The following is a 14699-nucleotide window of genomic DNA, read 5'->3' as shown; positions in this document are numbered from 1 at the left end:
ATCTTGTCAGTGGGGAGGGGCTGGAGGTCTTGCATGTGGGGTGGAGCTCCAGATGGCAGAGCTGGGTACAGCATCTCTGCACGCTGCCCTCCACCACCAGCTTGAACTAAGTGTCACGCACAGTACTTCTGCACACGGCCCTGCAGAGCTGAGGTGTTGGCACTGCCATTTCCCACTAGGAACTCTGGTCTGAAACATTGAGTGCCAGGCCTTTGCAGGTGACGTCCTGTGAGCAAGTGAAGCTACGCTAAGGACACTAACTACACAAGGAAAGAAGAAAGGGTAGACTTTATTTCTTTTAAAGGTTGTTTTGATGTGGGCCATTTTTAAAGTCTTTATTGAATTTGTTACAATATTTCTTCTGTTTTATGTTTTGGTTTCTTGGCTGCCAAGGCATGCCTGATCCTAGCTCCCTGACCAGGGATCGAACCTGCACCCCCTGCACTGGAAGATGGACCACTGGGCCACCAGGGTAGTCGCAGAGTTTATTTTATTAATCAGATTCTATTTTTATTCCCTGGGAATTGCTCATGGGTTTTGCTGGTGACAAATCCCTCTTCTGTCTTCTGCTGTCTTGCTCCACATTCTTGAGGGGCACCGAGGGTCAAAGAGGTCCTTCTTCTGCAGCTGCTTCTTGCTGAGTTTGGGCATCATCATAACCTCGAGAGAGAGCCAGAATTCCCCAGTTGCTTTTATGTTGTTGTCAGGCCTTAGCCATGATTGTTCATGTCCCTGAGTGACCACCATTTAAAGTTTTATTTAACCTTTGGAGACAAAGGATGCCAGATGATTTAAGATATGTGGCTCAAATATCAGTAGGAGAACAACAGTTATTAAGGAGCCCTGGAAAGGTAGCAACCAAGTGACCCTGGGGAGGGCCTGTTTCACCAGCTCCAGGTTTGTTCAGCCAGATGACACTGGTCTCGGTCTGCCGAATTGCTTTTCTCAGTAGCCTGTGTGCACTTTCTTCAGTCAGGACACTCGCATTGACATGAGAGCAACTTGACCTATTGGCTAGCGCACAGACCCCTCCTCGGTCAGCTAACAGATAATCTAGGGCAGTTTGGTTCTGTAGGACCATACTGGCCAGTGAGCCAACAGATTTTTGTATGGGGTTTAAGGGTTTGGCCTACTTCACGTGTTAAATTTTGGTAATAGCTTGAAGTTGAGGCCAGTCTCATCGGTCACTGTCACGCTGTGACTGTTATGTTTTTTGTGTTGATAGTGTTATATATGATTCCCCTGGTCAGGATCACCAGCACCATAATGAGTGCGATAACTATTGCACTCCTAATTTGTAGTAGACTTCCCTGGTGGTCTAGTGGATAAGACTCTGCACTCCCAATGCAGGAGGCCTGGGTTCGATCCCTGATCAGAGGACTAAGATTCCACTTACTGCAACTGGAGAAACCTCAGTGCCACAACAAAGAGCTCCTGAGTGGCAACGAAGCAGCAGAGCCAAAATGGAAAACAAACATACAAAATAAAACACACATACACACACACAAACAGATTCTTTAGAAAATCAGCTACTGAATTAGATTAAAAAAAAAAAAAAAGAAGTTTGGATCTGGTCCCAGTCCTTACGATGATGTATCCCCTCTAAGATTTCAGATGCCCAACGCCCCGTTGAGTTTGGAGGCTTACCCAAGAACGCATATCCTCTTCATAAGCACACTGGCCCTGTGTCATTTGTTTGAATCCTTGAAGCATCAGAGCTCTAGTTTTTCATCCATGTGAGTATATCCAGGATCATGTTGGGGCATCCAGGTACAAAACTCAACTTTGTTGAGTTGGATGGCCTGACTTACATAATTGTTGATGCTGTTGGTCCGTAAGTGTGACCAGCTGTGCCTTCAACTTGTTTACAGTTTATTACCAGTTGGGAGGAGGGTGCTATTTAGCATCTCTTCCTTGGTTATTGGGGTTCCTCTTAAATATGTCTGATGGTCCTTTCTTGTTTCAGGTTGGACGAGACAGGTCTAACAATTAGTGGGGTTCTATCCTTCCTGAATATCTCTGGTCACATTATAGAAGAAATTTGTTCACCATGAGGTAATAGTAGGAAGCATGTTTTAAGATGGGAAGTATAAATTGGAAGTAAAAGGCCTTCATTTTGCAAGCACTGAGGTAAGTGTGTCCAGGGAGGTGGGGCAAAGAAGATTCAGTGCAAAGGCAGTGATGACCAGGGTCTCTTGTGGGCTGCTGGTTTTCCAGGTTTTTAGGTACACCTAGTCTCCTGGTGGAAAGGTGTGTAGGGTCAGGTCAGTGGGTGTGGGCAATACCTGGTTACCATATTCATTGACAGCTTTCATGGTTTCTCCTACCTGGAGGACATACTTGAGTTGTTCCATTTCAAGGAGGCTGAGGCATCCTTTCTCTTGGGCTAGGGGAATGGATCTATCATACATGAGTTCAAATGCACTTAACTCTTGGGGCTAATCACATGCAGAGCAAGACAATCGGAAGCAACTTGTTCCAGCTTTCTTGAGTTTCCTGACAAAACTTGGCTAAGGCCCATTTCAAGATTTGCTTGGATATCTCTCCTTTCCCTGGTCATTGGGGTCTTCAGGCTGATTGTGAAGTCTATTTTATGCCCAGGACACAAACTGGTTATTCTCTTCATCACTTGAAACACAAAATGCTGGACTATTATCATTTTATAGGGATCCTGGGAACCTGAACCTAGGGATTATTTCTTCTAGTAATGTGTTAGCCACTTCAGCTGCCATTTCGGTTCTATCAGAGCCTGCTTCTATCCACCCAGAATATATGTGTCCTAGCACCAGAGAGATAGCTGAAGTTGCCTAGTCCTCTCGGCATGACAGTGAAAGTAATCTGCCAGTCTTCCCCAGGATATGTCCTTCTGGTCTGAACGGGTCTCATCTGGGGGCCTCTGCAGGATCTGCTGTTGAAGTTTATCGGGCAAATGGGGCATGTCTCAACTAGCTGACTGATTTTACTTTTTGTGCCACGGGGTACCATGACTTCAGCTCAGTAAAGGGCTTCTCTCCCGCAGTGAGTTCCTTGATGAGCCCCTCTGGTGGCCTGATAAGCTGCACATTCACTAACTAGCCACTCATGGCCTCCTAGATCTCTATTGAAGCCTTGTTTTGAAACTTGGTCAAATTCTTCCTTTGTGCATGTTGGGAAATAATTGGGTGAATCTGAAGGTATGAGGGGTAATTCCCAAGTTACTGGTTCTTGGCATTTGTGTCTGTCTTGTTGTTTCTCTTTATATATTAATATATATCTGTGTGTGTTCAGTCGCTAAGTTGTGTCCAATTCTTCGTGAGCCCATGGATTGCAGCATGCCAGGTTTCCCTGTCATATATATATATATATATATATATATATATATATACACACACACATACATAACATATATATATATATATATAACATACATACACACAACATATATATAACACACATATACACACAACATATATATAACACATATATAACATATATGTATAAATATGTGTGTGTGTGTGTGTGTATATATATATATATATTTGGCTGTGCTGAGTCTTAGTTACAGGATGGAACTCTTAACTGTGGCATGAGGGATATAGCTCCCTGACCAGAGATTGAACCCAGGCCCCCTGCATTGAGAGCAAGAGAGTTCTATCCACAAGACCACTGGGGAAATCCTATTTCTCTTTATTGATATCCTTCCTTAGTGACCCCTACAGTGAATCGCTGCCACCTTTTATGGAAGCTGTACTACTTCTAAGAGTTTCAATATGCTTAAACCATGTGTCACCTATTTATTCTCCACAGTAAGCATACTTCTCCTCTTCCAAATAGCTCTGTGTGTGTCGAGGATGGCATACGCAATACCTGGAATCTGTATTAGCCTTTAAGATCTTCACTGTCTCAAGCTCTAAGGCCTCGGTGAGGGCCTTTTGGGCAGAAGTCCCTAGGGGTAGGCTTCATGTCTCCATGACTGGGTCTAGAAGGTTACTGTGTAGCTTGCTGGGCTTCTTCAGTCTCTCATAAAGCTATTCCTCTCTGTGAACCATTCCTCTTCAGCATTTGGGAGAGACTTACTTCCTAGGTTGGGGCAACTGTGACAGATCATGTCTATGGTATTGTATAATCATGTGTCAGGGGCCCTATTTCTGTGGGTAGCAGGGTGGCAGGATTTAGCATGTGACAGGTTTTTACGGTAGCCACTGTGTTGTCTAAAAGAATAGCCTGAACTTGAATTAACCTTCTGGGAGACAGTCATTCTGTTCCCTTGTTGTTGTTGTTCAGTTGCTAAGTCGTATCCGATTCTTTGCAACCTCATGGACTGCAGCATGCCAGGCTTTCCTGTCCTTCATCATCTCCCAGAGTTTTCTCAAACTCATGTCCATCGAGTTGGTGATGCCATTCAACTGTCTCATCCTCTGTTGTTCCCTTCTGCTCCTGCCCTCAATCTTTCCCCACATCGGGGTCTTTTCCAATGAGTCGGCTCTTCACATTAGGTAGCCAAAGTATTAAAGCTTCAGCTTCAGCATCAGACCTTCCAGGGAATATACAGGGTTGATTTCCTTTAGGATTGACTGGTTTGATCTCCTTGCTGTCGAGGGACTCTCAAGAGTCTTCTCCAACACCACAGTTCAAAAGCATCAATTCTTCGGCGCTCAGCTTTCTTTATGGTCTAACTCTCACATCCGTACATGACTACCAGAAAAACCATAGCTTTGACTATGCAGACCTTTGTCAGCAAAGTGATGTTTCTGCTTTTTTAATACACTGTCTAGGTTTGTCATAGCTAGAGTAAACTCTGTTCCCTGAAAACTTACTAAAGCCTAAACCTCGTGTGGTGTCTATCTTGTGACTGGCTGACTGAATGTTAACTTTTCAACCTTTTTTTTTAGTGAGTTGTGGTAGCTGCTACAGCCTATAGGCAAGGAGGCCATCCCTTAGGGGTTTATCTAATTGTTTAGAGAAATAAACAACCACCCAGGTAAGGAGGTCCCAGTTTTTGAGCTAATACCTCAAGGGTTATTCCCCATCTCTCATGAATATAAAAGTGGAAGTGTTTAGCTAAGTCCGGGAGGGCCAGAGCAGGGGCCTGAAGTAGTTGCTTTTTTAAATTCTTCGAAGACCCCTCCACATTCTAAATTCCAAAGGATTATCAACCTTTCCTTTCAATTTTTCATATAGAGACTTAGTTATTAGACCATAGTTAAGGATCCAGATAGGAGCTTCCCTGGTGACTCAGATAGTAAGTGTCTGCCTGCAATGTGGGAGACCTGGGTTTGATCCCTGGGCTGGGAAGATCCCCTGGAGAAGGAAATGGCAACCCACTCCATTACTCTTGCCTGGAAAATTCCATGAATGGAGGAGCCTCGTAGGCTATATACTACATGGGGTCTGAAAGAGTTGGACACGACTGAGTGACTTCACTTTCACTTTCAAGGATCCAGATACTGCAAAATCAGGCCATCCCCAGGAAGTGCCAAAACTGTCTTCTAGTTTTAGAAGGGTCAAGGCTACAAATAGCTTGTCCAGGTTAGGCTTCTCTGACCTCCTGTGAGAATGAGGCCTAGGTAGGTCATCCTAGTTTGTGATTTTGAGCCTTCTTTCTTGGACACCTCATGGGGCTTCCCAGGTGGCTCAGTAGTAAAGAATCCACCTGCCAATGCAGGAGTTGTAGGAGATGCAGGTTCCATCCCTAGGTTGGGAAAATACCCTAGAGAAGAGAATGGCAATCCACTCCAGTATTCTTGCCTGGGAAATCCCATGGACAGAGGAGCCTGGCAGGCTACAGCTTATGGGGCCTGAAAGAGTCAGACACGACTGAGCGACTGAGCACACACTTGGATACCTCATATCCTTTATTGGCTGAGTGATTCAGGGCGGTTATGGTATTTTTGTCAGATGTCTCCTTAGTAGGGTTGGTGGTCAGAATGCCGCCTACCTACTGGAGAAGGATTCACTCCTCTAGACATAGATCTTCTAGGTCTTTAGCTAACATTTCCCCAGAGATGATAGGTGGATTTTTGAACCCTGTGGCAGGAATGTCCAGCAGTGTTGTTTTTGTTGCGTATTTGGGTCCTGCCACTCAAAAGCAAAATTTCTCGTGACTCTGGGCCAATGGAATCAGGAGAAGGCATCTTTTAAGTCTAATACAGAATACCAGAGCCTGGTGGACCGTCGAGTGGCCAGCAATGTGTAAGGAATAGGGACTACTGGTGTATAGCCTGTGTGGCTTCTCTGACTGCCCTGAGGTCCCGTACCACCCGATTTGCCCCGTTGAACTTTTCAGGGAGAATGAGAGTATTACAAGGTTATTGGCAAGGTCTAATGATGCTCTGGTCAGTTAGGCCCTGTCTGACCGGGGCAGTGCTCAACAAGGTCTCCTGATGGAGAGGGTGCTGCTTCCTAGGGGCCGGGTATGCCCAGATTCTAGATGGACTGTCATGGGATTGGCTTCCACGGCTCATCCCACAAGTCACTGTACTCAGACCTTGGGATTCACTCTGGGGAGGTCGACTTGCTGTATCCGTGGAGGTTTGTTCTCAGCCATGAACACTGTCATCTTGTGTCCTTTGTCTAAGGGAATGCCAGTCCCCAGTTTGTCTCCCATTAGGTGGGTAGTAACCCACCTAATTCATGTAAGATATCTCTTCCGAGCAAGGGTACAAGGCCTTTGGGGACATATAGGAAGGAATGGGGCTTCCCTGATAGCTCACTTGGTAAGAATCCACCTGCAATGCAGGAGACCCCTGTTCGATTTCTGGGTTGGGAAGATCCACTGGAGAAGGGATAGACTACCCACTCCAGTATTCTTGGGCTTCCCTTGTGGCTCAATTTGTAAAGAATCTGCCCGCAATGCGGGAGACCTGGATTTGATCCCTGGGTTGGGAAGATCCCCTGGAGAAGGGAAAGGTTACCCACTCCAGTATTCTGGCCTGGAGAATTCCATGGACTCTAGTCCATGGGGTCTGCAAAGAGTCGGACACGACTGAGCAACTTTCACTTTCAGGAAGGAATTAGCATATGTTCACCCAATTTACATTCTAGTGGCTTTATGAATGCCTTCCCTGAAGTGTCATCTCTTGTGACTGGGTTTGCCTGATCTGGTGTTCAGAACTGAGAAAGTGGCACTGCTATCCACTAAGAATTCAGTAGGTTTCCTTCCTAGGTGCAATTTCAGCTGGGTCTCCACAGGGGTCAATTGGAAAGGTAGCTTAGGAGCCCCCTGGCCTGTCTTTCTTCATCTGTTTGGACCATCTACCTTTGAGGGTAGTGGTCAGAATCTGCCCCTTTTCAGGGGCGACAAAGGCATTTTTATCTTCGGTGACCCTCTTGTTTATGTATGGAGCACTGATGAGGTCCTAATTTCCTAGCTTGCTATCCCTCGGTGGGAGCCAGGGGTACTTATCGGAGTGAGTGTCTCTGGGGGCTCTTAGTCCAAATTCCTGTACCAACCAGTTGACTTTGGAGAGTAAATAGCCAATAGTACGTGGGCTTGCGTCTGGGCCTTTTTATCCTCTGACCTTTCCTCCTCTATATCTCTGCTATTTTGGGGGAGTGGTTCTCAGGGCTCCCCACCCCATTTCAGAGAAATTAGCACTGACCAGAAGAAGTCAAGTCACAGGTTGTTACCTCCTTTGGGAGCCTTTTTCTGAACTTGGATCAAATGCCCTCATTCCATTTTTGTCAGGCATCCTCATTCCCTGGGTCTTCCCTTAGTCTCACCTCTTAGCTCACGGGGCTGGTCACTTTCCTTTACCAAACTGAAAGTGACTATGAAGAATGCTGCCATTGATCCCTGGAAGTTGGTGAGGAGAACAAAAGTTCCTGGTGCAACCACACTGCCTTGTGAAGGGGTCAAGAAGACAGCACTCCTGGCAAGACAGAGGGCAAAACTGCTGCCGCTCCCTTTTGTCCACAGGCCCCCATCATTCCTGGGTGTCTGGTACCAAGAAAAGGCCAGTCTGAGGCAGCAGGCAGACACGCATGAATTTCAGCCTCCGACCCCCAGCGATATCGCAGTGTGATCCTCTCAAGGGGCAGAGCCTTGCACACACAGGGCTACGCTGTGTGTGCACCGCACCTGGTATCAGATTTCTGGGCAAAGTTGCACTGACTTTGAGGGCTGCTGCCATCCTACCCCATCAGAGTGGACCCAAAGGTCAGAGTCAGACCTTCTCAGGCTAACCTCCCAAAGCCTCCACCATTGTCTTGCTGGAGCTGGGGCGAGTTTGGAGCCTTGTGGATAGGTGCAGGTTAAAAAGGCCCACTGCGTCCCATTCAGGGTGCCAGAATGTTGTTAACGGTCCTCTCAAGTTGGTCCCTGACAAGGATCTTTCAGACCCAGTGTTGTCTGAGCTATTCGAACAAGATCGAGTTCTAAGCCTGAGCTTGGTTCAGAAGCAAATGAAAGCTATATTCTTTAATCAAAGACTAGAGAGGTGCTAGTTCTCACTCTAGAGTACACGCTCTCCTCAAAAGGCCATTAGCAGGGCCACTTTATAGGGTTCCCATCAGCAGAGAGTAGGGGCAGAGCTCTTGCGGGTCAGACGTAGCTGTGCCTTTCTTGGCTTTAGACGGCACTGCTGGGAGCAGCATCTCTGCACACGGCCCGCCACCGCCATCGCCATCCTGAATTGCAGTGTCGTGTGCAGGACTTCTGCACGTGGCCCACCAAGCTGAAGCGCCGGGTGCAGCCGTTTCTCAGTGGGAACTCTGGTCTGAAGTGCCAGGTGCCAAGGCCTCTGCATGTGGTACCCTAGAAGAAAGTGAAACCAAGGTAAACACAAAAGGGGATAAAAAGATTTGATTTTTTTTTATTACCCAGATTCTATTTGTACTTTCTGGGAATTGTCAATGGACTTTGCCAGTGGCAACTTCTGTCTTGCTCTTTCAGATCACTCTCCCTGGGGGAAGTCAACCACCATGCTATGAGGATGCTCAAGCAGCCCTGTGCAGACATACACTTGCTGGGGAATTAAGGCCATCCACTAACTTGTCAACCATGTGAATGAGCCATCTTGGAAGTGGCTCTTCCAGCTCCAGCCAAGCCTTAAGATAAACTGAACTATACTCCCAGCACCAACATCTTCACTAGAACTTCCTTAGAGACACTGAACTGGAACCACTGTGATAATAGTTTTGACCTCATAAGTTAATAAAGAGCTGTTCTTGAATTCCTGACCCACATAAACTGTGTGAAACAATAAATGTTTATTATTGTTTTAAGTTGCTAAGTTTTGTGAAAATAAGTTGTGCAGCAATAGATAACACATAGACCATGGGGTTCATCCATAGTGACTGTCAGTAAATGACAGCCAGTATTAGTCCCCTGTCAGAAAATATTAACAACAACATTTGCTGAATGTCTGTCACTTGCCAGGTATGTGCCATATGCCTGGGCAAATGGAGTCCCTTCTCTGCACCATGAATTTTCAGCAAGGGGTAGAGTGTTGGAAGCTATCATCTAGAACCCTAGACTTTCCAGGCTGAAAAGACCCAGAGATATCACTACTCTACCTGACTCTCATTTTACAGTTGAGATAACTGAGACACAGAGGTTAAATAACCTGCTCAAAATAACAGGACTGATATGTGAAGTGAAGTGAAGTTGCTCAGTCGTGTCCGACTCTTTGCGACCCCGTGAACTGTAGCCTCCCAGGCTCCTCTGTCCATGGGATTTTCCAGGCAAGAGTACTGGAGTGGGTTGCCATTTAAACTTGAACTCAAATCCATTAGTGCCTGGTAGTCTCTTCCTTGTTGCTCTGCAATCTCAGGACCTTATAGTAAGGGTTTATTGCATCTCATTGTTTATAAAGCACTTTTGATACTTGAGTTCAGGATCATTTATGTAGAGGCCCATTCAGACCTTATTGGTCCACCGTGTTCCCTGGGGCAGCCCTTTCTCTAAACACCACCTACTCCTGAGAGTCCGTGTAGCTGCCCACATGGTCATCTGGATCTGGGGACAGAAGGAAAATGTCTAGAGGGCTTCCAGCCCTGAGTAGTAAGATCCTGGATGCCTTTCCATGGCATGTGGGCCAGGCCCAGTGGGCTTTGCCCTGGCACCTGGGGCACTGCACCACACCCTAGACCCCTTGGACTTGCCTCTGGCAACTACTCTGGCTTTAGCCTCTGAGCCAATGACTTATTTGTCTGATCCTGTGATTCAGAATGATTCTTCAACGAGGATGACATCGAAGCATGTGAGAGCCATCTCAAACTGTAAGAAAAACAGTCACCCTCGCCACATCCTTTCTGAGGGTACTCCAGGTGCCACAGAGGCTTGAGGGGAATTCCAGAGGGGGAGGCAGGCAGACCCCGCCCTCCAGGGCAGGTCACGGGGACCGCAGGGAGAACGGCAGGCTCTGCACACGTGGAAAGGATCTGCACTGTGATGCACCAAGAAAACATCCAAGCAAGCCCGAGCCATGCGGACATGAAAGGAGAGATGGAGGGTGGTTTCCTTTCCAGCATCACTGCCCCCAGGCCTGCGTCATCCATCCCGGGGAAGAGTTCCTCTGAGAACCCTGCCCCTGGGGAGGGGCAAGCACCTTCAGGAATCATCTCTTAGGGTCACTCCCTTTGGCAGATGAAGACACTGGTGGTGGGTGTGGCTTCCTGGGTGTCACGTTGCTTGTCTCTGGCAGACCTGGAGCCTGAGCCCAGGTGTCTGGCTCCTGGGCCAGTGTTCTCTCCCCCAACCAAGAGGCCTCAAAATCTCAGTTTTCTGAAAAGTCCCCTCTCCAGTGACAATCAAAAAGAGCACAGACTTTGAGGTTAAATTGCCCTATTCCCCTAGCTGTGGGACTTAGGGTAACCCCGTATGCCAAGCTGTGCCTCAGTTTCCTCATCTGTGAAATGGGATTAAGTATGACCTACCTGTGGTTGTAGTTAGGACTGAATGAAACAGTACCATGGAGCTCTGAGTAGATGTCCAGCCCCTTGCAAGCACTGAATCAGTCAAAAAATAAAAATAGTGTTGTTACTGTTATCACTTCCATCCCTATCTACCTTCTCTTTGTCAGGCCCAGACCATTCTCTCTGCTGCTTTGCCTGACTCCTCTGGCACTAAAACTGGGACCCCCTCTGGCACTAAAGCTCCTGCTACTAGTAACACAGACTTTGGGGGCAGTCCCAAATAAGAAGTCTAGCTCTTAGCTGGGTGACCTTCCGTAAGTCACTTAACCTCTCTGAGCTTCAGTTCCTGATATATCAAAAAGAAAAATCAAAAAGGCAAATCAGTGGCACAAATAATGGTAGTGAAGGTGATTGTTATAGATGAAAAGAGGTCAATGGGACAAAAACAACAAAATTCCGCATGTAAGACCTTATTTGGATCTTTTAATTTTTTTGGATTTGATTTGACAAATTAACTAAAAAGACATTTGAGACAAGCAGTAGCCTCTGAAAATGGCCTGGGATTTAATAATATTAAGAAATTTTTGTTATTTTGCTAAAATAATGGCTTGTGATTATGTAAAAAAAAAAAAAAAGAATCCTTGTTAGAAATGCTTGCCAAAGTATTTAAGGATGAAATGACTTGATGACTAGGATTGTTTTTAAAATATCCTAGGAAAAAGCAATGTGTCAGGGTAGAGATGAAGTAAGAGTGGGGAAAAGTTAGAAAGAACTGAATCTGGGTTTGGCCACATGAATTCTTTACACTAAATTCTCTCTACTTTTGTATGGTTGGAATTTTAATTGAGAAACAATATAAAAATGAAGATGTGCAGAGACTTGCAAAGAGAGAAGCAGTATAGTGTAGCAGTTACCTGCTCCAGGCTCAGATGCACCACTGATTCTACATGTTTGTCTTTGCCTGTCAGTCCACAGCTTCAGGCATGTTCTAATAACTGGTAATGATACTGGTTTATGAATTCCTTCTTCGGATGCTGGCTCTGCCACTCATTGGCTGGGAGACTTTGGTCAGATGACTTAGTCCCCCTCTGTAACTCAGCTGCAAAACAGGGAAAATCCTGATCCCTGGCTCACTGAGTTATTTTTTAAAAGACTTTATTTTTCATTTGGCTGCACAGCACGATGTGTGGGATCTTAGTTCCCCTATCAGGGATCGAACCTGGGCCCTGGCAGCCAAAGCTCAGAGTCCTAACCACTGGACCATCAGGGGATTGCCTCACTGAGTTATTTTGAAGACTGAACAAGGGGGAGGGTTGGATGAAAAAGGGCATAGCACACTATTTGGTATGCAATAAGCACTAGATTAATGTTTCAATATGAGGAGCACAGATCTGGGAGTCAGGCTCCCTCGGATGTGAACCCCAGCTCAGCTCTCCTCCTCCGGGCTGTGTGACTTTGGCCAAGCTAGTTACTTCTCTGAGTCTCATTTCTTCCTGGGAAAAACAAAGATCAAAATATCTCCCTTGCAGAGCTGTTGTGAGGATTAAATGACAAGACATGTGTTGCGGCCCAGCATGGCCCATGTGGGAATTTCCTTTTCTCACCCCTTGACTTTCAGCAGTACTGGTCTTGCCAGCTCCCAGGCTGGAGTCGATCCCACTGTCCATTTGCGTGGCTTTTGCACCTGGACTGCCAAGTGTGACTGGTGAAAGTCAACAGGGCCATGTCAATGGCTCCTCTCAAATGGCAAATCTGTATTGGGAAACATCAGTGAGGCTCTTCTGCTCCCAGAGTCCTTCCACCCCTCTCTAGGGCACTTCCTCCTGTGTTTCACAATGGCTGGTCCAAACTTTTTCCACCACTCACTCATGCTACTCATCCCCCTGCCTCAGCCTCAGAAGGTGACCTCGACTCTTTCAACTGACGGAGGTCATCAATACGAGCACATTTCCCTCTATCTCCCAACATCTCTGATTTTAACCTCCAACCTTTCCTCTCTCCTATCTTCCCAACTCAAAGGTTGGCATGTCCCTCTCCTTCCCAAGACTTTATTTTCTTAATTATTTAAAAATTTTTGGCTGCACTGGGTCTCCGTTGCTGCGCATGGGCTTTCTCTAGTTGTGGCGAGCAGGCTTCTCATTGAGGTGGCTTATCCTGTCGCAGAGCACGGGCTCTCTAGAGCATGCGGACTTCAGTAGTTGCGGCTCATGGGTTCTAGAGCATGGGCTCAGTAGTTGTGGCTCAGGGGCTTAGTTACTCTGTGGCACGTGGGATCTTCTCCGACCAGGGATCGAACCAGTGTCCCCCTGAATTGGCAGGTGGATTTTTAACCCCTGGACCACCAGGGAAGTGCCTTTCAAAGGCTTTAGAATTTACTCCATCAACTCCATCCCCCATTTCCACGATCTGCCCCATCTCAGCCAAGAAAAATGTGCTCAAGCATCCCAGTCTCCCCAAAGTCTGACAGTAACCCTGCTGCCTCTGTTTAATTCATTCACTCATCCACTCACTTAAGCAACATTTCCTTTGTGCTTACTATGTGTCAGGTGCTGGAGGTACAGGACTAATAGAAACAGTCTTTGCCCTCAGAGTCTTCCAAGTCCAGAGGGAGAACCAGATGGCAAGATGACAAGTGAGATGTGAAGGTGGACATGTGTTTAATACAGAGATTGACTGGGTGTGCAGTGAGGAGGAAGGAGGAGCCCTAGCATGGCCCTCAGCTTTTTGGTCTGAGCAAATGCCTGGATGGGAGTGCTATTTACTGAGATATGAGACAAAGGAATATAGAAGCAGGAGCTTGGTGGGGGTGGGGTGGGGTGCAGAGATTGTGTGTTCTGTTCGGGGTATGGTGAGTTGGAGGGGCTATTGAGACATCCCAGTGAAGATTTCCAACAAATCTTCAGCTTAAGGAAGAGAAGGACCGGAACTTGAATTAGAGATTTGAGAATCATTGACATATGGGAGTTGGAATCCTTAATGGATGCAGAGCTCTCTGTGTTATAAGTAACAGATTAATTACACTGTCATGACGTTTGTTCTCTCACATCTTAGAGGGCAGTTCCAGGGGCAGGTAAACTGGCAGCACAATGATGGCATCAATGACCCCAGTGCTTTCTGCAGTTCCTCTCTGCCATACTCAGGGGATTGATTTCCTTCTCAGACTTGTCCCTTATTACCTCATTCAAAGGCAAGCACGAAGCTTTCTTCTTGCACTTTTTATCAGGGAGGGAATCCTTTATCTTTAACCTACCTCCACTAGCCTTCGGGTCTCCCTGGCCATAACCAAGTCACTTAGACAAAGGAGAATGGGATACCATGACAGGCTGAAGCCTTTGTCTCCTGTGGCTGTGAAAAGGCCCTCCTTCCCAGAGAACCGTGCTACCTTAAGCCTGAACAAAACCAAGTAAGGAGGAAAGGACAGATTCATTTCAACTCTCATCCTCTTCCTGGCTGGCCTGGCAGGGTTGACCTGCAGTTCAAATAGAGACATGAGGAGCTTGGGCACTTGAGTCAAATATATCTGGGTTTTGTCCTAGGGCCAGGCTGTGTGACTTCATATAAGTTATCTGACTTCTCTCTGCCTGAGTGTCCTCATCTGAGGAATGGGGACTTCTTACATTGAGGAATCTGAGGACTCTTACATTGTTGTACCTGTTGGCTGTTGAGATGACAAAATGAAATAATGATCATGAACTGCTTAGCCCAGTGCCCAGCACATAGTAGGTGCTCAAAAAAAAAACTAGCCATTGACTTTCGCGGGGGACCACCTTCTCCTTGAAATTGCCCATCCCTTGAGTTTGCCCAGTGGTCTGGTGGCTGGGATTCCACACTCCAAATGCAGAGGGCCCAGGTTTGATCCCTGA

Source organism: Cervus canadensis, chromosome 24 (assembly GCF_019320065.1).
Source record: "Cervus canadensis isolate Bull #8, Minnesota chromosome 24, ASM1932006v1, whole genome shotgun sequence".
In the NCBI taxonomy this organism is placed as follows: Eukaryota; Metazoa; Chordata; class Mammalia; order Artiodactyla; family Cervidae; genus Cervus; species Cervus canadensis.
This window is presented reverse-complemented; position numbering follows the sequence as displayed.